At 44.9% G+C, this 17,977-nt stretch overlaps 1 long non-coding RNA gene across 3 annotated transcripts in view; it reads left to right on the plus strand.

Annotated features, from left to right (window-relative positions):
• The window catches only part of LOC132365993 (uncharacterized), a 117,504-nt gene extending 104,637 nt beyond the window's left edge, over positions 1 to 12,867 (plus strand). The window contains exons 3-4 of one of the 3 annotated variants that reach the window (XR_009503324.1): positions 9,590 to 9,663; positions 11,417 to 12,867. This is a non-coding gene — a long non-coding RNA (uncharacterized LOC132365993). The remainder of the gene's footprint in view (positions 1 to 9,589; positions 9,664 to 11,416) is intronic. The other 2 variants (XR_009503325.1, XR_009503323.1) reach the window with 2 other exon arrangements.
• The last annotated feature ends 5,110 nt before the right edge of the window (positions 12,868 to 17,977 follow it).

Consider the following 17,977-nt stretch of genomic DNA (forward strand, 5'->3'; position numbering starts at 1 on the left):
GAGTCCCAGAGATCTTTGAGGGACCAGACCGTGCCTCTTCAACATCTGGCACAGTCAGTGGGACACAGTAGGTGTTCAGTCAATGTTTGTAGAATGAATGAATGAGTGGAACAATGAAGGAAGGAATGAGACCTCATTATCACCCATTTGTCTTTTAGAAAGCAGTATTGCACTTACCTGGGCCTCCTGGAAACACACTGTCTTAATGAGGGAGGGCCAAGTGGTAGAGGTTTGGGCTGGTGGGGCAAAGAGGTCTCTCTGCCACTCAGCTGGCCCTTCTGCTTGGCCTAGGCCCAGCTAGTCCAGCTCGTAGCACAGTGGTGGGGAGTAGCAACAGGAGGCATCAGGAAGCTCCTCGCCCACATTTACTGGACGTTCTCACCCTGTCTTAATGGTATTGGCCACAGGAAGGAAGGAATGGGAGCAATTATCCCCACTCATTGTAGCTTCTGCCAGGTTGGCACAATTCCTTCCTCAGAGGTACCTAGGAATGTACGTTAGAGACATGATCCTCAGGCTTGGCGAGGAGAGTGATGTAGCTGATGGAAGTCATGTATTCATCAAACACTCATGGGGCAGGCACTGTGCTGGTGCTGGCACAGGTACGTGAGAACCAGACATAACACCTGGCCTTGAGAAGCTAATAGTCTACTGGGGGAGTCAGACACGGAACAGAAGGCCTACAGTGGAATGGCTATTAGGTAACCTTTTTTTTTTCCTCCTTAGGATATAAACAGCTAAAAATCCCAAATCCCTGCTTTTATGGAAACGGAAATGTCAAGCTAATATTCGGAATGTTTTAATTAATCAAGCCCTTCTATATACATGATCTTTAGCCCTCACAGAAACCTCATGAGTTAAGTATAACTGTCCTCTTTTCAGGCAAGAAAACTGAGGCTTAGAGAAGTTAAGCAATTTGCTTGAAGTTACCTAGTGTATAGGGGTGCCTTGGGATCAGTACCATTTAGATCATTCTCCTAACTCTACTCCTGGATTTTCCACCCTCCAAAAGCCCTGGTACTCAGGAAGAAGTGCCTAAGGCACTGCTAAGTACCCAAGGTGCTTTTGAAATGATCAAGAAGATTATTAGATTCAATATATTTAAGTCATAAGTATGTATTTTATTTTCTTGAAAATCAGACACCCATAGAGGGCACGTGACATAAATAAGAGCAGGTCTGGGCATAAGGGTGGGAAGCTCCAGCCTAGGGTGGGGGACTGGTTGGGAGGGAGGTGAGACAAGCTGTAGGGCTCCTCGGGGTATAGGGAGTGACTTGGGTGCTACTCTGGCTGCAGAGGCCAGGCTGGGAAAGGAGGCCGGATGGCCCAGTCATAATGGGGTCAAAGGGCAGTGCATGCTCCAGCCAAGGCTAGACTAGTGTTGGCACCAATTGGCATCAGTGAGTGTAGTCCAGCAATTGGGAGTCAGCCAGGATACCAGACTATGGCCCAGAGCATAGGAACCAGAGTGCGGCGGCCGAGGTCAAGACCAAATCTGAACACAGACCTGCCTGACCCTCCTCCCCGGCATAGGGTTGACAGCAGTGCTCCAAGGAGCTCCAGGACACCCAGGGTGCAGCTCTGCTTGACTCTGTGACTGAGTTATTAGGTCCCCGGTATTTCCGAGGCCACTGACTTCTTGCCCCAGTCAGAAACAGAGGCATGTCTGGGCCTGCAAGTAGATGGAGCCAATAGGAGAACTAGCCCAGGGTAGGCAAAGGCCAGGGAAAGGAGGAAGGGCCTGGTGGTAAATGTGGTAACTTGTCATTAAGTGGAAGAGTAAATTACTCAGAAGACCACATTCCTCAACCATTCTGAAATGAGTTTACTGTAATTCCAGATAAAAATAAAACTTTCAGAGCTGATACTTAGACACTTGAGTCAAGGTTGGTTTGTTTTTTTCTACAGTTTCAATATAATTCAGCACTTTCACTTTGTGAAGATAGACCTGACCTTTATGTGGTCTGCAGAATGCTGATTCAACATCAGGGTAACCAGTGGTGCAATCATGACATGAAACAAGACTGGTGGTTGTCAGGGTTTTTAAATCTCCTGACTCGGGCTATCCCACGATCTCTTGACACTCTGCCTTTATCAGAAACTAGAGCCCTTGCTGAAGCAGAGGGCTGGGTGTGGTAACATTCATTTGAAACCATTTTTTAAAGGATTTTATTGTATTTTATAAGGGGTAGAGTGCTGATTTAGCGCAGGTCTTTCCTCCTTTCCTATAGTAGTTGGCAGCTGAAGGGCTGATGAAAAGAGGAAGGAAGAGGAGAGAGGAAGAGGGGATGGGGAAGAGGAAGGGCCAGCAAGGAAGGCTCACTTTTCCTTCCTTGGAAATATTGTGTTCATTTCCAAGCTGTAACTTGAGATTCTCCTGGAAAAGAAGGCGGCTTGGGTTCTTCTAAATGCTTGTTTGTATGATTTTTCTCTGGCTTGATTTTACGGTTCCTCTGGAATCAAACTGGGAATTGAATTATTCCTCCGGTGAAAAACATCGACAAAAGTTCCACCCTCTGCTCCAAAACACAGGGCAGCACCCACCCTCTTACCCCTACCATACCGCAAAGCAACAAATTGACGTGTTCGACATACTTATCGTAAATCAAATCTGCTGTGCACACCAGTAAATAGTGCCAGTAAGCCAGGTGTAACCGATTCAGATTTTTCCGCCTTGACTTCCAGTGGCGAGAACAAGTAAGTGCTGACAGCAAAAGGACGAGGCGCGGGTGCCGCGCACGTGCCCTTTCAGAAGACGGGGTGCACCGCTGGAGTCTGGGATGAGGGGAGCCTGGAATCAAGGCTGACGTAGTGCTCTTCAGGGACAGGCTCAGCAGAAGCCAGATTGGGTCACACGGCCTCAGGGTGCTCCTGGTAGTTTCTCTGCGTTTTCTCTGAAAGAGAGGAGGAACTCTGGTGCAGATAAAAGGGAAGATGTGAGAAATGATCTGTTTTCTGGCTGGTGGGACCCAAGCCCTGGAGGCAGCCTAAAGCAGCAGCCCCTGATCCAGTTCTTCTCACTTGTTCCTGACTCTCATGGCCCACCTTTTGTCCTTGTTCTGGAAACTCAATTCTTGCCTGAGTCCTTATTGCATTCCTCGTGTCGAGCTGTATCCCTGATCGCTGATGGCTGATATTCTTCCTTGATGCTGACCACAGCTGTTGCTTTGATCCTGCTAGTTTTGCTTCCTCCCTAGTCTCCATTTCTGAGCCGTTTCTTCCTTTCCAGCCCCTTGCCCTACCCGCATCCAGCCTTGGACCTCCCTGAAGCTGAGTCTCTTTAGGAGCAAATATATAGGTCTATCATCGCCAGATCCCTTTACGCATTACCCTTCTGCAGAAGGTTTATCTCATTTCATTTTCTCCATAAAGAAACTCTTCAGTCTCCTTACACAGCATTTTCCATAGTGCACTCCACCATACAATATGTGAAAATAGAACTCTAAAGTCAAATCATGCAATCTCTATCACTTTCAGATCCTTTTTTTTTTCCACATCTTTATTGGAGTATAAATTCTTTACAATGGTATGTTAGTTTCTGCTGTATAACAAAGTGAATCAGTTATACATGTACATATGTCCCTGTATCTCTTCCCTCTTGCATCTCCCTCCCTCCCACCCTCCCTATCCCACCCCTCTAGGTGGTCACAAAGCACCGAGCTGATCTCCCTGTGCTATGCGGCTGCTTCCCACTAGCTATCTATTTTACATTTGGGAGGGTATATACGTTACTGCCACTCCCTCACTTTGTCCCAGCTTACCCTTCCCCCTCCCCGTGTCCTCCAGTCCATTCTCTACGTCTGCGTCTTTATTCCTGCCCTGCCACTGGGTTCATCAGTACTGCTTAAATTCCATATATGTGCGTTAGCATATGGTATTTGTTTTTCTCTTTCTGACTTACTTCACTCTGTATGACAGACTCTAGGTCCATCCATCTCACTACAAATAACTCAATTTCGTTCCTTTTTATGACTGAGTAATATTCCATTGTATATATGTGCCACATATTCTTTATCAGATTCTTATTAGCATATTACAGACATATTGTTAGTAAAGAAAGTGGTTTTGCTCTGTAAATCTGACTGAGAGTCATTTTTGCCATTGTGGCTCACATGGTGCCTGGTGTTCCACAGCACCCACTTTGGGAAACATTGCCCTTCCTGCTGACGGGCGGTGCAGTACAATGGCTGAGTACCTTGCTAGGGGACCACGCTGCCTTTTACTAGAATCACCTTGGGTGAGTTAATCTCATCTTCATCTGTGAAATCAGGCTGATCATAATATATTGCTTTATAAGGACACAATGAGGTCATTGAAGCAAGGTGCTCAGAATAGTAACTAGAATATTATACCCACTCAATAAGAGACATTAGTTAGTATTATTTTTCTTATGTTCTGTTGGGCCACCTCCAGTTCTGCAGTCTGCAATGTCTTCAAGGTGCTCTTTCTTGGCAATAACTAACACCCCAGGGCCAGCCATCCTGTGCAAACATTTTAGATAATTTTCCTACAATTTATGATCTCACATGTGTATACAATAAAGCCTCTTTGCCATATTTTTGCTCACTTCTGCAACCTTGGGAGGTTTTCCTGCACTTTACTTAGTCACTTGAGTTGTGCTTCAATTTAAACAAAATCTCCATGATGGTTGAGGGGAAAAAAATCAGCTTGTGTCTCTCCCACAAAACAGATGGGAAATGATTCAGAACAAGACTGTTTCTAGAGTTACAAACAGGGCCCTTTCTTTTGGGAGAAAGAATGACTTATTTTTTTGTGCCTATGCCAAAGTCTGGGATAAAGTTAAGTTACTGCTTGTTTATTTCTTTTTTCCTATGTTATCTCCAACTGTCTGGCAACTCTGCCCACTCCGAGTGAAGCATACTCTCTCCACCCAGAGGTTGTAGATCAAAGGGATACAACACCTCTCTTAGAAACAAACAAACAAAAAACAAACAACCCCCTGAAAACCCCCCAGACCTCCCAAACAATAAATTAGAAAAACTACTTTATTCTTAATTACAAAGTGACACATCAATATATTCTCTTACAGATAAGCCTGAAGTCTCCATTGACTATCGACTCAATCTCAGGACACTTAGTTTGCACACACACACACACACACACACACACACGGCATTATATTGTGTTTGCTTTTAAGTAAATTGCATACCATTTTATTTTTCAGCCTATAGCCTTTGATTAAAAAACGTCTTTCAGGGCTTCCCTGGTGGCACAGTGGTTGAGAGTCTGCCTGCTGATGCAGGGGACACGAGTTCGAGCCCTGGTCTGGGAAGATCCCACATGCCGCGGAGCAACTGGGCCCGTGCGCCACAGCTACTGAGCCTGCGCATCTGGAGCCTGTGCTCCGCAACAAGAGAGGCCGCGATAGTGAGAGGCCCGCGCACCGCGATGAAGAGTGGCCCACGCTTGCCACAGCTAGAGAAAGCCCTCGCACAGAAATGAAGACCCAACACAGCCATAAAAATAAATAAATAAATAAATAAATAAATAAATAAATAAATAAATAATTAAAAAAAAAAAAAGAATCCTGATCAAGAAATTCCCTGGAAGTCCAGTGGTTAGGACGCTGCTCGCTTCCACTGCAAAATCCCGCATGCTGTGAGGTGCGGCCAAAAAAAAACAAAAAAAAAACAAAACAAAAAAAAAAAAAACGTCTTTCAGAACGATTTCAGTGATTCATGTGTTAGCCGTTATCATTCACAGCTATAACTTCATCCAGTGAAAATGCACTCCAATTACTAATAATTAATATCATTAATATCTGTGACAACCTTTTCTTATTAGATTGCGTAGGTCAATCATTCTCAAACTTTGTTACGTATTAGACTTACTGGAAAACTTAAAAAAAATCTTAATACCCAGGCTTCACCCAGGACCAATGAAATCAGAATTTCTGGGGGTGGGCAGAGGCATCAGTAGTTTAAAAGATGACCAGGTAATTCCAATGTGCAGCCAAGTTTGAGGGCCCGAGGCTTAGGAGATGTCTGGATTCTGCCTTCTCAAGCCTGATTCTTGGAGAACTCTCCTCTCCTTCAAATCCAAGTTTAGATAGGTTCTTTTTTTTTTTTTTTAATTAAATTAATTAATTAATTAACTTATGGCTGCGTTGGGCCTTTGTTGCTGCGTGCGGGCTTTCTCTAGTTGCGGCAAGCAGGGGCTACCCTTCCTTACAGTGCGCTAGCTTCTCATTGCGGGGGCTTCTCTTGTTGCGGAGCACGGGCTCTAGGCGTGTGGGCTTCAGTAGTCGTGGCTCGTGGGCTCTAGAGCGCAGGCTCAGTAGTTGTGGCGCACGGGCTTAGTTGCTCCACAGCATGTGGGATCTTCCCAGACCAGGGCTCGAACCCGTGTCCCCTGCATTGGCAGGCGGATTCTTAACCACTGCACCACCAGGTAAGTCCTAGAGAAGCTCTGAATTAGTCATTCATCCAGGCTCCCAGAGATGAAACTTGGCCTGCCCAGGCAGATCAGGTGAACCTATTCTCTCGTGGCCACCAACAAAAAGAAAAGTTGAGAAATAGCTTTTTATTGTCATTGAAATTCTCTGATAATTTGGAAATATCGTAACAGGTTTCTTCTGAGCCATCAGTAAAAGCTTAGGGAATAATCTGGGATATCTATGGAGGTTTTTTCCCCTTTAAAATTTACATATCAAAAGAGATTTGTTTTCCAGAACTCTGGGATAAGTCCACAGAACTCCTCATTTAAATGTTGCTTTGGTGACAATGCCATGGGTCACAAATAGCACTAAAGCATAGAATTACACATCCCCAGCTATATAAGCAATGAAGGGTTAATGATGTAAAATGTTATGGAAAGCAGAAGAGTGAAGAGCAAAAGCAAAGACTTAAATTTAGACAGACTCATGTTAAAATATTGGTGCTGCCACTTGATCTGTAACCTTGGTCAAATTACATCATCATCATCATTTTTGAGGTTGTTCTCTCATCTGTAAAATGAGCATACTATTGTCTTCCCCATATATTTGTACTGATGATTGTTGAAAAATTTGCTAAAGTACCAAATAGTTATTGGCACACAGAGGCAGTCAACAGACGCTATCTGATATTTCCATTTCAAAGACTGAAAATAATCCACTATCCAGTTGTTTGTGGGTTTAAACAGAATTTGAATATTGATTCCCCCTCCCCCATATTGGCATTCCACAATTTAAAGAGTGGTGAGATGGTCCAGAGGAACAGGAAACAGATTCTTTTTTGAAGCAGAGGGGACTGAAACAGAGATGAAATATTTAAGTATCACCAGTGCTCATTTTGCTTGGTTCTAACATGCACAAATTTCAGTTTACCACAGTTTAGTTAAATAGCACCAGATCTCAGCAACATAGTTTAAATTTCAGTTACTGTGAGCAACTGTGTAAGTACAAGAAATTACAAGCTTTGCTGCTAAATCTTCCGTCCACAAATCCCTATATAAATAACATGTGCGGTATGATCGTGAGCAATCACATCACTTCTTTCAAAGTCTGCTGTGCTTGGTCACTGGGCATCTGTTATTAACTTCATACACAGACAGCAGAGCCTGCAGTTGTGTTGCTTCCTTGTCTCCCAGTGATAAACCCATATGACATTTTACAAACTTGGATAGTCGGAAGAAGGAATTGGCCACAGAAATGAAAGGGAAGCAAGAAAACAACAGCAGCCACAAAATAATGCTGGAAGTGAATTCGAATTGCACATAAATAGAAGAAATGGCTGAATCTGAGAGGTTTTATACATGCAGCCAGAGAAACTTAGTGAAGGGGAACTTAGCAACATAAATGAGGAAAGTGGTTGTGATAAAAAAGATGAAGATTTCCGAGAAATGATGCTGGCAAAAACTAAAGGAATTCTCAGATGTCTTTTACAACCTTGAAAATGCAAAGGAAGAGGTGTTGGAAGCTCATCCAAACTTAGGAGCATGACAATTTGGAAATTTGGCATAGGAAAAAAGGATTGTTCCCTATCCTAAGTTACATGATGAGAAGACAAGCACCATTCACACTGCTCTTGATAAGTTTTTGACAAATAACTAGAACACTTCCATTTTCAATGTCTCTAATATTTTAAATTACCATCTACTAGAACAAACATTAGTTTTACTATTTTTTTATTTCCCTATACATTTATGGTTGACAGTGTTTTTAATGTTTTGACCAAACATTTAAATATCACAAAACCAGCATCATTTCTCCTTGATTATTAAGATTGCTCAGCACAGTTTCATCTTGTACGGTCATTTTTATGGTCCCACGCTGCCATGCAAAGCCTGCATTTCCAAGCTGTATGAAAGAGAACTTGTAGTTGAGTGAGTGAGATTAAATGCAATCAACAGGAAACTTGGTTCCTCCCTCTGCTACTTCCGGGGAAAGCAAATATGAACATCTGTGCCCCTCCAAAAGCCACATGTGAGAGGAGCCCATGGAAAACTACTTAGATTTTTTCTGAGGCTTAGTCTTTTCCTAAGAATTTCTTTAAGGTCTGTACTGTGAACTCTTACATCTGCTTCTGTAGAACCATCAGCTTCTAGAGTTGCAGGCAGGATTTGGTGAGAGTACAAGCATAAAGCACTTGCATTGTGCCTGACATGTAGTACGTGTTCAACAAATTATTATGATTATCAAGAATCTTCTTATTTGACTTTATGCTGACTGACTGTCCCAGTTTGTCCAGGAACCAGTGGGTTTCTTGGGTACAGGATTTTCAGTGCTGAAACTGGGACAGACCCAGGCAAACCAAGATGGTTGCTTACCCTATTTGACTCTCTAGATCTGGGCCAGACAAAATACTGAAACTATTGCAAGAAATTTTCTTGGGATTTAGGAAGTAATTAGAAGAGAGAAAATTCCCCATGCATAGTTTCTGGATTAGAACTTTAGGGGTAGAAAAGATGTTGGGGCCCATGCTTCAACACCACACAGCAGGGCCTATAATTCCTCCCATGCAGACTCTGTTTTTGAAAGCTTACAAGGGGAGAAAATAAATGACTTATTCAATTGATAAATGTCATGCAGCAATCACTCTGCCAGAGGCTGAGGGAAATACTAGATAAATGAGACTCATTTCCGACTCTGTAGAAGCTTACATTCTAGAAAGAGAGACCACAAGTTATATGCACCATGAATTACCAAGAAACCACCCTTTACAGAGAACTGACACTGTGCAAGGGGCTTTAGACATGTGATCTCATTTAGTCCTCATGATAACTCCCAAAAGGTAGTATTATGGTTCCATTTTACAGATGAGAAAACTGATGTTCAGAGAGATTGAGTTGTGCAAAGTCACAAAGCTAGCAGGTGCTGTAATTGATCTCAGGACGCAGGCTGAGAGCATGGGCTCTGGAGTCTGCAAGTCTGTGTTTGAATCCTGATTTCCACTGGCTTGCTACATGACAAATGCCCGTGAGCTGCTGTTTCCTCCTCTGCAAAATGGGACTAATAATAATATCCACTTGTGTGAGCTGTGAAGATTAAATGAGAAATGCACTTAGCATGTGCTTGACATATAGTAAATGTTCAAAAAATATTTATCATTATCACCATTAAACCAAAGCCTGTGTATTTCCCCCATAGCAAAGTGGCCTCTTCCATGTCTTGGCAATCCTTAGAGGAAGGAGAAATAAAGGAACTGCTTCAAGAGTTCAGAGGTGAGGATGACTATTTCAATCTGTGATGATCAGTAAAGGCCTCTTGCAATGCTGGAACTTGATCTTCAAGAATGGATAGACTTTTAATAGGTTGAGCTTGGGGCAGGCAGGGGAATATTCCAGGCAGAGGGAAGGATTATAGCTGAGGCAAAGAATCAGGAAAGCACAATGAATTTGGGGAATAATAACTACTGACGGTTGGTGTATAGGTGTCCTGTAAGGAGCCTGGTGGAGAAAAGGCAGAAAGAGTGAACGCCTCACAAGTCAGGCGATGTTCTAGGAAGCATTATGTGAACGTTTCCTTCATAGGCTGCTTCCACTGTCTTCTCAAAGCTGGTCTCTCAAATGGGCTGAGATCAAGAATTGCTTCACCTGTGCTCGCTCCTGCCTGGGGCTCCTCCCCTTGACCCTGCACATCACTATCTTGCTATCTGTCTTCATGCCTCTCCTGCGGGTGCTGGAACTGTGGTGTTGCATTCTACCTCCTCCAGGGTGTTCTCAGATAAGGTCCCAACTCCTTGCCGGATGCCTGGGATTGGGGGTGGGGCAGAGGCTGAAAGAGAGTCACAATGGACTAGCCCATCTGGACAGAGACAGGAAAGACAGCGCTTGTTTCCAAGATGAACAAGTTTCAGGTTTCTTGGCTTTTTCTAGAGGATTAGATCAAATCAAAACAAAACACAATACAGCAGCCTGTGGCATGTATTGGAGGCACGTATTTCTCAGAAGGTTTATTTCTGAAAAGACGGTCCTGAGCCCTCAGAGGAAATTTAGAAGGATGAGCTTTTATTTCTAGAAGGAGAGGATTACATGGAGGGAAATCTCTGGAAAGGATAGAAGAAAAGGAACAAATGCAGTGTTATGACCTGGAGAATAATAACTGCCTTTTCCAATAGCGTAGGCAGCAGGAGGTTGTTCCGCATGCAGGGTGTTATGGGCTGGATTTTGTTCCCCCCCAGATTCATATGCTGAAAATGTGACTGTATTTGGAGACAGGGTCTTTAAAGAGGGAATTAAAGTTAAATGAGGTCAGGCTTCTCTGGTGGTGCAGTGGTTAAGAATCCGCCTGCCAATGCAAGGGACACGGGTTCGAGCCCTGGACTGGGAAGATCCCACATGCCGCAGAGCAACTAAGCCTGTGCACCACAACTACTGAGCCTGCGCTCTTGAGCCCACAAGCCACAACTACTGAGCCTGCATGCCACAACTACTGAAACCCACGCCCCTAGAGCCCGTGCTCCGCAACAAGAGAAGCCATGACAATGACAGGCCCACGCACTTCAACGAAGAGTAGCCCCCGCTCACAGCAACTAGAGAAAGCCCATGCACAGCAATGAAGACCCAACACAGCCAAATAAATAAATAAATTTATATATTAAAAAAAAAGTTAAATGAGGTCATCCGAGTGGGCCCTAATTCATATTAGGACACAGACACACAGAGAGGAAAACTATGTAAAGGTGAAGGGAGAGAAGGCCATCTACAAGTCAAGGAGAGAGAGGCCTCAGAAAAAAACCAACTCTCATGACACTTTGGTCTTCTATTCTCCAGAACATTAAGAAAATAAAGTTCTGTCATTTAAGCCATCCAACCTGTGGTTTGTTATAGCGGCCCCAGCAAACGAATACAGAGGGCGAGTAAATACTATTAGCTCTGTTCCGATAGCATTTGTCTATTTGTCGATTCTTTTTCATTTCGCTATAATATGCTCCTAAAAGGCCACACACTTCAAGGATTTATGTTTATTTTTCAGGATGCTGTCAAAGGTACAAATGAAGAAAATGAATTCCCTCCACCCGATGGATCCTAGAGACCTGCGTACCTGGATGTGGTTCCTCCAGTGGCGGCCTTGAAGCAGGTGCCCCAAAGCGAGCCACGGAGATTTCACGGAGGGCCGTGAGGGGAGCGGGCAGAGGGTGGGTCTATCACACAGCCAACAGTAAACCGCTTAGCCAATAACCCTTTAAGGTTTCTGACCCTTTAGGCCTCCTCCCCTGGTCTTCCTCTCAACCCCGTCCTCAAGCCGTGCCTGGACCTCCCCTGCGTTTATGCAACGTGATTCAGCTCTGCCTAGCTGTGCCCATCCAAGGGCTCCGCCTCTCCACTCACTTACTGAAGCCTTGTCTTGACAAAAGTGGGTCTTTCCTAGGAGCTTCTTCCACTGCCGAGGAAACCATGGTCCTTTTCTGTACATGCGTCTCCTGCTGGGCTAATATTTGCCACCTTTGACTCACCAATCAGACTTTCCTCTGTAAGAAGTGCGGGAAGAGAAAACGAGACACACGACCCAGCTCCACCTGGACGTGAAGGGGTGCCTCGCTGGCCAGGCTGGGGTGGGAGGTGCTCAGGCAGGAAGCACGGCGACCCTTCTGGAAGCTGAACAACTAGGCTGAATAAGGAAGCAGCGTATCAAGAGGGGTCCAGCCAGGGAAAGGAGAGGGGAGGTTGGCCTTGGATCTGAGGAGGGAAGAGCAAGTGTAAAGATCCTGCGGCGGCTGCGGCTGCAGTAAACGTGAGAGGAGGAGAGTTAGCACAGGGGCAGCAGAGGAGGGATGAGGCAAAGGTTAGGGAGGGGTGCCGGTCAGACAGAATGATGTGGGGACTCGGAAAGACTAGGTTATTCATGACTAGCATTAGCATCGTTTTGTTATATTATCTATCTTACCCATAATTTTTACAAATTGCACATTTTATATATATCCTGCCCAATCTCTGATAGCAGGGTTTGGAGAGATTATCATTTTCTACTACATTATATATTTCCATAATGTTTGATTTTGTATATTTTGGTATTGTTAACAATTAGATAAATGGTATTTTAAAAATATAAGAAAAAAATAATGCTGAGAGGAATAAAGGGTAGAAGAACAAGAGCCAGTGAAAGAACTGGTGAAAGAGCATCCAAGGTAAGAAAACAGTCAGCATAGGGTTCTAGAAGCCAAGAGTTTAAAAAGGAAGAGGTAGCCTTCAGGTGCAACAGAATGAAAGCTGAGAAGAGGCAACTTTGGGACAATTAGAAGGGCATTGGTGACCCAGAAAAAATAATTTCTGTTCATTTACAGAAGCTAGACACAGTAAATGAGACCCAAATAAGTGGAAAAAAGGTAAAGGCAGATTTAGAGTACATTTTTCAAGGCCTTAGTGAGAACGAGAATCTCTGGGATATAACAATTTTTTAAACTGTAAAATCATCAAATAAACCATTTTATGTACCATTTGTTACACTGTTTGCAATTCCTAAATTTTGGATTTAGGAATTAAATCCTTTTAAAATAAAGATATAAGTTAAAAACACACACACACACACACACACACACACACACACAAGACCCTGCGGCGGGAGCAAAAGCTGGTGTGCCGAGGCAGGGCGGGGCCGGGGGGCGGGACTGTGGTGAGCGGGCGGGGCGGGGCGGGGCAGCAGGGGCGGCCCACAGGCGGCTTCACTCCGAGCGTCCGAATCTCAGAGGCCTGAGGCGCACTCCTTGCCTCCCATCCCTAAACCCAAAGAGGTGCCTCGGAACCACATCGCTCACTTGTGTCCCCTGCGACAACCCTTTCCACCAGCCTTCGCTTCGTCTTCCCGAGTGAATCTGGGAGCCTCCCTGTTCCCTGGTGAGGTGTTTTGTTTTTTTTTTTAAACTTTGGGTTTGTTTGTTTGTTTATTTATTTATTTATTTATTTATGGCTGTGTTGGGTCTTCGTTTCTGTGCGAGGGCTTTCTCTAGTTGCGGCAAGCGGGGGCCACTCTTCATCGCGGTGCGCGGGCCTCTCACTATCGCGGCCTGTCTTGTTGCGGAGCACAGGCTCCAGACGCGCAGGCTCAGTAGTTGTGGCTCACGGGCCCAGTTGCTCCACGGCATGTGGGATCTTCCCAGACCAGGGCTCGAACCCGTGTCCCCTGCGTTGGCAGGCGGATTCTCAACCACCGCGCCACCAGGGAAGCCCTGAAGTGTGTTTTTTTTTTTCTCTATTTTGCTATAAACACTCCTTTAGGCCTGATTTTCAAAACTGTGATTACACAGCTAGGAGTAGCTGCGAAGTCTTTCGATTCTGTCACAGAGGGGTCGCTGGCCTTTATGTTGCTGCGAGGCCAGAGACTTGCCATATGGAAGCCAGCCTCTCACTGCACCAGCGTGTGCTTGTTTGAGGGCCAGCGGGCGTTCCACCACAGAGAGGCTTCTGTGGCTTTGAGGCCTCGCATAATCCCTAATACCAGAACCTTGCAAACTTTCCACTAATTGGTTGCTTCTCCGCCCTGGGGTTGCCAGCCAGGTCTGCAGCGTGTCTGCTACGTAGTCAGCCTACAGCTCGAGGTCTCCTCTGCAGGCCTTGGCTGGTGCTCTCCCCAGGTGTCCATAGCCTCGGGCACTGCCTGCTGGACGGTCAGCCCCTCAGAAGGCCTCCAGGCCCCAGGTAAACCCGCAGCAGCAGGTGAGGCTGGGCTCAGGAGTGCAGTTCATCTCTGCACTGGCTCTCCTGTCACCTTCTGGGACAGAATTCCAGTTCTCAAGGACTAAGGGGCCTCCAGCAAGGCCAGCTTCCACACTATCCATTCGCCTGGGACTTTATGGTTCCAGCCTGACGTCCTCTCTCTCCAGCAGTCAGGTTGAGGGTGCCCATGTCAGTCTCTTCTCGGAGGATGGTTTAATGTGAGCAAAGGCTGGCTCCTCTGCCCTAAAGATCCTGGGTGGGACTGAGAACCATAGCCCAAGTTTCTCACAGGAAGCCTGGTTTCACCCCAAGCCAACCACAAATTTTGTCAATACGTTTTCATATCTCCAAAATGAAATACAGAGTAATGTGTAAAGCTATAGAGTAATGTAGATTGCAGGGAGAGTTTAACGAGGAGGCAAAAAGGGCTTACATGACACACAGTGTAGCAAATAACAAAACTCTCTGTTGACCACTTTGGTTTTCCACACCTCCAGCCGATTAAGTCCCTCCTCAGCCAACAGCTGCTTGGTCTCCCACCCCCCAATGCCCCAGTCATCTCTCTGAACCCCTTTTTAAAAAATTTTTATTTTTTTTGGCTGCATTGGGTCTTTGTTGCTGTGTGCGGGCTTTCTCTAGTTGTGGCGAGCGGGGGCTACTCTTTGTTGCGGTGCGTGGGCTTCTCTTTGCAGTGGTTTCTCTTTGTTGGGGATCATGGGCTCTAGGCGCGTGGGCTTCAGTAGTTGTGGCACGTGGGCTCAGTAGTTGTGGCTTGCGGGCTCTAGAGCTCAGGCTCAGTAGTTGTGGCACACGGGCTTAGTTGTTCCGCGGCATGTGGGATCTTCCCGGACCAGGGCTCGAACCCGCGTCCCCTGCATTGGCAGGCCGACTCTCAACCACTGCGCTGCCAGGGAAGCCCCTGAACCCGTTTTTCACATTTATATTATGCAGTTGTTTGATGGAGTGTCCCATAAATGCCAGTGAGGTCAAATTTCTGGTAGTGCTGTTCAAATCTTCTGTAGTCTTACTAGAGTCATTTTCAAGTTATCTTTTGCTCCCTCTACCCACACTGTTATCTCTGTTTCTTCTGAGTTCCTCTTCCATTTGTTTATTTGGTTGTTTGGGTTTGGTCTCTGTCTTTCATGTTAATTTTCCTCAAATGTCTGATGATCCTTGGATGTCCATTTATAGTTAAGAGTGAGGCACTAACAAGGTAATGAAAGCTCTGTGTTTGCACAGGATTTGTTGATCTGTGGGTTATAAGGTGATTAAATGGGACTCAAATGGGGGGACTCATAAATGCCTGTATTTCTGAGTCTTTTTTATTCCAAGTTGTATTTCTCTGGAGAAGAATTCTCTGGGGTCAAGAGGGGGAAGGCCTAGGAATCTCACTGTTCAGGGAGCACATAACCCCCTTGACTTCAACAAGGAGCTCCCCACTTGCCCTCCTCCGTCCACAGAAAATTCCAGTTTGGCTTCTCTGAGAATAAACCCAGTGGGAGAAGGGCAGCTGCCTCACTCTTCTGGGTAAAGGTAGGAATCTAGGTATCTGATTATCCTTCATTAAGGTTTTGAACCAGTCCTGATATTTCCAGACCTGCCTGTCCCTGCATGGTTGCAACCTGGGCTTCCAGTTACTGAGTCTTTCCAGGGTGCTGTGATTCGAATGGGCTTGCTTTTATTGGCACCATCCCCTGACCCCAAGAGAGTTAGGTTTCAGCTTTCTTCACTTTTTCACTTCCTTCATTTTTTAAAAAATCGGATGTCTAGCAAATAAATTCATCAATGGATGATGGAGAGAGAAGAGAACAGGGGGCTTTGAAAGGTTTACAAAGGAAATGGCATTTTGACTGGGTCTTGAAGAATCAGTGGATTTTGACTATTGTAAGACTGGCCGGAGTATTAGGATGTAGGGAAGAAAATTCTAAGTCGAAGAAATTACATGAACAAGTGAGGAGCAAAGTGATTTGGGTTGAATGATTTCTTTACTAAGGCAGTCATCAGCTTCACCATCTGCTTTCCATATGCAAAATTTGGACAGCTCTGGCCCACTTTTGTCTCTTCTCCTAAACTTTGGTCTCCTTCCATTTTTGATCTTTCTAAATACCTTTACTGTCAGTTTAATGGGGCTTGGCAGTAGGGCAGTAATAAATACATTTGTTTAATCCAGGGTTTCTCAGCCTCAGCACTGTTGATATTTGGGGCCAGATGGTTCTTTGTTGGAGGGAAAGGGCTCCCCTGTGCATTGAAGAGGTTTAGCAGCATCCCTGGATGCCAGCGCCTCCCACCCCCCCGTTGTGATAACCAAAAATGTCTCCAGCCTTGCTAAATGTCCCTTATGGGGGGCAGGGGGAGGAGGTGAAAGATTGTCCAGTTAACCATTGGTTTAATCCATAGTTTTTATTGTGTGTCTAGAAAAATAGATTTATGAGTGGATGATGGTGAGAGGGAAGAACAGGGGTTCTGGAAGGCTTACTAAATGCATTCGACAGGGTCTTGACGAATCAGTTGGATTTTGATTGGCTAGAGTGTTAGAATGCAGGGAAGGAAATTCTAGGTCAAAGAAACTACATGAACAATGGGAGCAAAGTGATTCAGGTTACATGGTTTTCTATAATCTCAGCGTAAGTACCCATGGTGGGGAAAGGGCTGCAAAAGTGAGAGGCAGTTTATGAAGGCTTTGACTGCAAACAAATGGAACCTGGCCCTTATCCTGCAGGGATGTGATGACATCTTTGACCAATAACTCGAACTTTAGAAAATGAGACCTGAGGACTGGGAGACGAGTTAGGTGTTTAGGGCAATAGTCAGGGATGTCGAGGCCTGACTGGGGCAGTGGAAAGTGGAACTAGAATCTTCAAGTGTCTTCATTTTCGTGATAATTAATAATAATTAAAGGGACTGAAGAGGAGCTGGATCCTGAGCTCACTATATATTTGCAGATTAGAAGAAAAACTGTGTCTTCCTTCAAGGAAAGTACCTTAACTGGTGGGAATTTCATGGGGTGGATACCCTAACAACCACACCCATGAAACAGCAGCCTGCTTTATTGGTGTGTTGTCAGCCCAGGGTCCAATTATAGTAATTGCCTATCACAAATGGCATTGATGCTTGAGGTTAAAAAGGGAACTAATACTTCCTAATGAAGACTGTTTAAATTTGCATTTGAAGGCAAGGTGATCTACAGAAAAGCCAAAATGCTTTCAGAGGGAACATCACCACTGCCACCCTTGACACCTCGGTTCCTAATCTTAGTAAGAGAAACGGAACTACCCTTTTATCTCAGGTCTGCTTGGAAGATCAAGCCAATTTGGCTTTCTGACAGCTGCTGCTATTTTTTTTTTTTAAGGTAATTGTAGAAACTGTCTTTGAATAATTTTGTTTTACAAGTAACAAATTCATTAAAAGCAAAAAAGAGAGTGAGAAGAAACTGTTCAGAGATCCTGGAATTTGGTGGGCTAGAGAAGAAATATTTATAGAGGTAGACTTCCTAGAGGTAAAACTGTAAGTGAACAGTTGGGACAGCGGTCGTCTTTCCCGGGGACAGGGGAGGTGCCCTGACCACACTGCTCCAGCTACCCTCCCCACTTTCAGTTTCTCCTTCCTCTCCTGCCCTCCTCATTAATGAAATGATGGGGAAGTTTTGGTGTAAAGTGAATACTTCCTGATTTGACTAAAATCAGAAAAAAGTACAAAAAGGAGATATGGTTTTGAGAGCAAAGGGAAATTGACTAAATGTGAAATCTTTGGTGACTGTATTAACCTGGGAACCTCCATGGGGAACTTCACGCTGCTGACGGTTTTTGGGGACACAAAGTACCGAGATTCTCACATCTCACAATGGACTGAGGAATCAGGCCTGATTTAAGTGTCTCTGTGTGAT

Source organism: Balaenoptera ricei, chromosome 5 (genome assembly GCF_028023285.1).
Source record: "Balaenoptera ricei isolate mBalRic1 chromosome 5, mBalRic1.hap2, whole genome shotgun sequence".
Taxonomy (NCBI): Eukaryota; Metazoa; Chordata; class Mammalia; order Artiodactyla; family Balaenopteridae; genus Balaenoptera; species Balaenoptera ricei.